Genomic DNA, 6564 nt, shown 5'->3' on the forward strand with positions numbered 1-6564 from the left:
TGAACAAGGAAGTGTCAGGTAAGTCATCATCATCAACTCCCGTAGGAGCTCCACCATTAGGTATGAGAGACAAATGATCATCCATGACATGTTTTTTGCCAGGTCTCACAACAACAGTGAAATCAAACTCAAGAAGAATCAACAACCATCGTGTGATTCTGCCTGTGGAGCATGGATTGTTCACCAAATACAACAATGCTTGATGATCCACCTCAAATATCTTGGGCTCTGCCATGTTGTCATGCTGGCGGAGAGTCTTTCCCTAACACAGTGGTAATGCATCTCAATGTGCTTAGTGCGAGCATGAACGACTGGGTTCCTCTCGCAACTGCTAATGCGCTCTGGCTATCAATGAAAATCGTAGTGCTAGATGACTATCTAACACCCAAATCAGCCACCATAAGACGTCTAAGCCACACACACACTCAACTATAGCTGTAAAAGCTGCCCTGTACTCAGCTTCACAGCTGGAAGTGACCATTGTAGACTGCTTCTTGTGCTAAGCCATGATATACAAGAATCACCAAGGTGAAAGCAAAACCCACTACTAGTGGACACTCGTGTGTCATAACATCCAGCCCAATTTGAATCACTAAAAGCATGCAGCTGTGACACCCCCTTTTGGATAAAATAATCCAAAATATTGAGTGCCCTATAAATAGCAGAAAACCCGCTTAACAGCCTACCAATGCTTTGTACCTTGGCTATGCATAAATCTACTCAGCTGTGAGACCGCAAACTATATATCTAGCCTCATGTTGCATACATAAAGAAGGGATCCAATAGCTTGCTGATACAAACTAGCATCAAAAGACTCTTTTTCATCTTGAAGACTAAGTCGAGTACTTGTCTCCATAGGTGTAGCCACAGGTTTACAGTCTTCAAGATTAAACCTTTTCAATAGCTTCTGTATATATTTAGACTACATCATAATAATGCCATCATTGCACTGCATAAACTGAATCCCCAAATAGTAATGTAACGGTCCCAAATTTGACATCTCAAATGATGATTGTTGCAAATCAGCCTTAAAGGCTGAAATCTAATCTATATCAGGTCCCATGAGCAGTATGTCATCAACATATAGAACGATGACTAAAAATATAGAATGATGACTAAAAATATGTCCTTACTCCTCTTCACATAGAGGGTACTCTCTGTTGGACTGGTGCAAAAATCATTTGCAACCAAGTATGTATGAATCTTCTCATACCATGCTCTAGGAGCCTTCTTAAGGCCATTAAGAGCCTTTTTCAACCTGCATACTTTAGACTCTTCTCCTTTCATAACAAAACCAAGACGCTGCGATACATACACCTCCTCATGTAAATCACCATTCAAGAATGCAGTCTTGATGTCTAACTAATGTACATTCCACACAAGATGTGCTGCCAAAGCAATGAGACACCTAATGGTAGTCATACAAGATGTGGGTGCAAAGGTCTCATCATAATCAATGCCCTTTTGTTGGGCATACCCCTTTGCAACAAGTCTGGCCTTGTAGCGATCAATACTACCATCTGCTTTGCGTTGTAACTTGTAAACCCACCTAGTTCCAATGGCCTCCTTGCCATGAGATAGATCTGTCAAACACCAAGTGTTATTCTTGAGTATAGAGTTATACTCATCCTGTATAGCATGCATCCAATGATCATCATCCTGTGCTTCCTCAAAGGAAATAGGTTCCTCCTCATCATTACATGAAGTAGAAATGAGAACATGATCCGCATGAGAATAATCTGCATGATGAGAACCTGCATGAGTTTTGGTAGGTAAAGGAGCTGCCAATTTGCTATCCCTCAATGTCTACACAAGCCATTTTAGCATACACCTAGATTCTTCAATGGCTGCTCTCTCCTCATACATCCTCAATAACTGCCTCATCAAAAGGATGATTTGTATGCTGATTTTACACCTACAAAGGCTGAATTTTAGCACTTGGTTGAGCATTCAATTGCTTTGCATATGGCTGCCCTCCATTAAACAAAGGTAGGAGTGACTCAAACATGTCCTGTGAGCATACATTCTGCTATTTTTTACATGAAAACATGGGCTGAACTGAGTTTTTGATAAAAACAACATCTCTACTTACCAAAATCTGCTTTGAGGTATGCATTTAACTGCCTAATCATCAAGCTTATTGCATTGTTGCTCAAGCACAAGAGCATAAGCAAGACAACCAAAAACACACAAATGAGCCACAGAAGGCTTCGTGCCATGCCAAGCTTCATAAGGAGTTTTAGACTACAAGGCCTTGGTAGGGCATTTGTTCAACACATATTTTGCACACATAGTTGCCTCTAACCAAAAACCATGAGGTAAATCTTGGGCTTTCACCATACATCGTGCTATCTCCATGAGAGACATGTTCTTCCTCTCAACCATACCATTTTGCTGAGGTGTGTATGGCACTGTACATTAATGCCTTATGCCTTTTTCAGCCATATATACATGAAATTGCTTGGACATATACTTCTCCCCTCGATCTGAATGAGGGGTGCCAACTTTACATTCACATGCATTTTCAGCCATGGATACAAAGTTCTTAAAGCACATAAAAACCTCTGACTTCTACTTTAATGGATGCACCCAGCTATATCTAGAGTAATCAATAAAAGTGACGAAGTAGAGATATCCCCCAATAGATGGTGTCTTCATAGGACCACATACATCATTATGTATAATCTCTATACTTTCTTAACAGCTCTCACAGATCCATCCTTTGAAAATGATGCCCAATGCATTTTACCAAGAATACACCCTCACATACATGTCTAGTAGGGGTCTCAAGAGTTGGCAACTCAGACACCATATCATACCTTTGAAGGCATAACAAACTACCATAATTCAAATGGCCAAATTGTACATGCCATATATCTACATCACTCATAGCACGAGTTGTAGAGACTAAGCAAGCATCATGCTACAATTTCTTAAATACATCCATCTTATATAGCCCATGAAACAAGGTACCTGAGGCAATGATAGAATAACCATCATTTCTATCTTGAATTGTATATCTATCATCCACAAATTTCACCGTCAGCCTGACAAGACTAAGGCTGAAATTAATAGCAAGTTCTTCTTAATGCCTGCACATATAAAACTTTAGAAAGAGTAAATGCACCAACTCTTGTAATAGGATCTAAGGAACCATTTGCACATGTGACAATTCCTAGAACAATTTTTTTTTTGAAGCAATGTGCTTACTAGCACAACTATCAAAGTACCAAACATCGGATTCTGCCACCACTGACATGCATGCATCATGAACAGAAATATCATAACTACAATGTACAGTGCATGTCCAATCATCTTGAGAAAAACTTGCAGATTCCTTCTTCTTTGCACTTGGTGCAGATGCATCAGCCATAGCCATACCCAATTCTTTCCTTTTCTCCTTCTCTAGCATTTTCTTGCACTCATGTATGTAGTACCCTGGTTTCCTACAATAGTGACACTTGCTCTTCTTTTTAGGCTTATCACCTTCTTTCTCTACATCCTTACCTAAGGATTCTGATTTTGGCTTATAGCCACCATGCGAAGATGCTTTACCTTTGCCTTTCTAGTTGACAACAAAAGCTTGGTTACCAACTTGCATAACAGATCTATTTTGCCTAGAGTGCTCTTCTTGCAAGAGTACTGAAAGCAACTCACCAAATGTAAGGACATTTGGATTTCCCTTCATCATGAGTCTAAGGGTAGAGGCAAAACTCTGATAAGAATCTGGCAATGCATTGAGAACTGTGGGTACCAATGTACTATCAGGATATATCTCATCCACACTAGCAAGCTGCTCCATAAAATCTTTGATCTTGGTCAAGAAGTTGTTGACAGATTGAGTCTCCCTCATTCATGTGCTCAAACTCCAACTCTTTGCGTAGATATGCAACACGTGCTTCATTGTGCACCTGGTATAATGCAACAAGTGCATCCCATGCATGCTTTGAAGTCTTACATGATCAAATATGAGGAATAATGCTTCACTTCACAGAAAGTGCAAGCAATGCAAGTGACTGTGTATCTCTTCCATCCCATCTCGTTTGAGCAACAGTGGGAGATATTGGTGGTGTATGTGGAGGAGCTACATCTGTATCAGATTCTACTTCAAATTTACCTGTGCAACACCTGGTTGCACTGTAGTTGTGAAACAAGACAAGTTTCACTACCACTGACCACATTCCAAAGGCCTTTAGCAACCAATACATGCCTCATCATATAGGACCAAAATGGGTAGTTAGCCCCATCAAGTTTTTCCTCCGTAGATAACATTTTGAATACATCACTACTTCCAGCCCCATTATTTTCTACCAAATGCAAAATCTTTCAACACACTGCAAGTACTCATTCAGTATTCACTGAATGCAACCTTGGATGGCTTCCAACTGACTGAATCACGTGCAAAGTGTATGAAAAATAACAAAGTAGAGAATAGAGTGTTACTGGCAAAAGTATCATGATCGATGTTGTTGAAGACACTGTAGATGCTGCTGCACACCAAATCTTTGCCGCTACATAACCCAAACACTCAAAATCGAGTAGAACCAATCCAAAATGATGCCTCTCTAGAACATCCACAGAAACCTTTCGTATACAAAACACTATAGTACATACCTTCTTCTCCTAAGAGGGTATCTCAATGGGAGATTAAAAAATAGAGTCGTGAGAGGAGGGAGGCAGACTACTAGATCAAGTGACAAGGAAGCTAGCTCTAATACCAAATGTTGGAATTAGGGTTAGGGTTGTAACAATGCACACACACAAGATAAAGAAGCTTGAGAGCACACAAACTCACTAGATTAGGATGAACAAATGTATGCCAGGTACAAAAGATAAGTACACACCCCAAAATGAGTAGATAAGAGGTTGTACATATACACGGGGGAAAAACCTCCTAGTGAGGAAAAAGTACCCCGACGGTCCTAAGTGTGTTCACACACATCACTACCATATAATGCTACAAAAATCACCATCAAATCCATATCTTTTTCATGGGAAACCATTAATCAATATAATGGGCAATGGGTAATGCGTAGATTAGAGGAAAAACGATGGAAAAAGCCAAGGGATGGCTACCCGGCAATGCTACCAAAAATGTTATGGCTCACCCTAACCCTCCTTGAAACACATCCAACAAGAGATTACCTGGTGAACCGCAACTGTCGTGAGGATCTTTCCAATGGGGCCCGAGCTCGTAACCCTTGAGGTCTCCAAGCTCTACAACTCCTTGAGAAGCAATTCCATCATGCCTCCCACAAGCGTTGCCACACCGCCACGTTGCACTATGGATACTCATCTCTCCTCTCACCTCACTTCACCCACACACTCACTAGCATGCATTAGGGAGCAAGAGGATTAGCAATAGCATGACTCAATTACACAATGGGAGAGTATGTTGTATTATGAGAGATATTCACTTAGGACTTCATCCTAACTTGCTACCACACACTCTTGAAGCAGGAATCACCATAAATACTCCATTACACCATTACGGGCACCCGTCCAAGTTGTATCTTTGGACACTATTACTTCATATCTTGAATGTATGACCCTTTGGTGTATCTATCATGACTCCTTGATGTAAGTTAATGGAGGTAGATCTTGTTAACCCTAGGAATAGGTTAACAGCTTCAAGTCCACATCATGGTCTACTTGGCTGATTCCTTTCATGGGTGGCAACCAAGAAAGGTCATATCATGCTTGCTCTCCTTTTACAAAGCAACCAAGCAAGTATAAGGTGGTGAACATGGATGTGTACCTCGAGCCTTTGATTAAGGAGCTTGAGATACTATGGCGAGATATCAAAGTACATGATGTTTCAAGGCCAATAAATAGGCATGTAGCAGAGGTGAAAGGAGTTTTTCTTTGGACGATACATGACTATCTCGGGTTCTTAGAGTGCTCAGGTACCTACTTGAACCTTATATTCATAAGGCTCAGGTACCTACTTGAACCTTATATGCTTGGAGTGCTCAGGTACCTACTTGAACCTTATATGCTTGGAGTGCTCAGGTACCTACTTGAACCTTATATTCATAAGGCTTTAACCTTTAAACTTTAAGTTTATATCTCTATCTCAATTATCTCAATTTTAAAATAGGTTTGGAAACCTCCGGACATCTGCATGTCCAATTTGTGGACCATCACTTGCTTCAGAAAGACTCTCTACACTTAAGAAGGTGGTGTATGACAAACATCATCGATTTCTCCCTCCTTCACATCCCAAGTATGTGCCACATGATGTCTCACCACTTGTGATGATAAGAGGTAGAGATTGGTTGAGGCATGGAGAAGCACTCCCAATCCACCACCAAATGGGATGTCTAGACACTCAATCTTCTTTCGACTTCCATATTAGTGTGACATCCATCATGTCATTGTTCATGTACACCCATCATGTGAGTCTCAATACATGTATAGTAGTTCAAGAGTATGATAATATATTGCGTACTATTTGAAGCTGCCCACAAAGCCCAAGTACATGGTGCTGTAGAGTGCTTACTGGGCATGAATTTCTCCAGCTCCCTCTTGTCCTTCACTTTGCAAAACTTAGTGTCCATGTTT

This window comes from Cibotium barometz, chromosome 9, assembly GCF_041138505.1.
Source record: "Cibotium barometz isolate CiBa-2024 chromosome 9, ASM4113850v1, whole genome shotgun sequence".
NCBI classification, from domain to species: domain Eukaryota; kingdom Viridiplantae; phylum Streptophyta; class Polypodiopsida; order Cyatheales; family Cibotiaceae; genus Cibotium; species Cibotium barometz.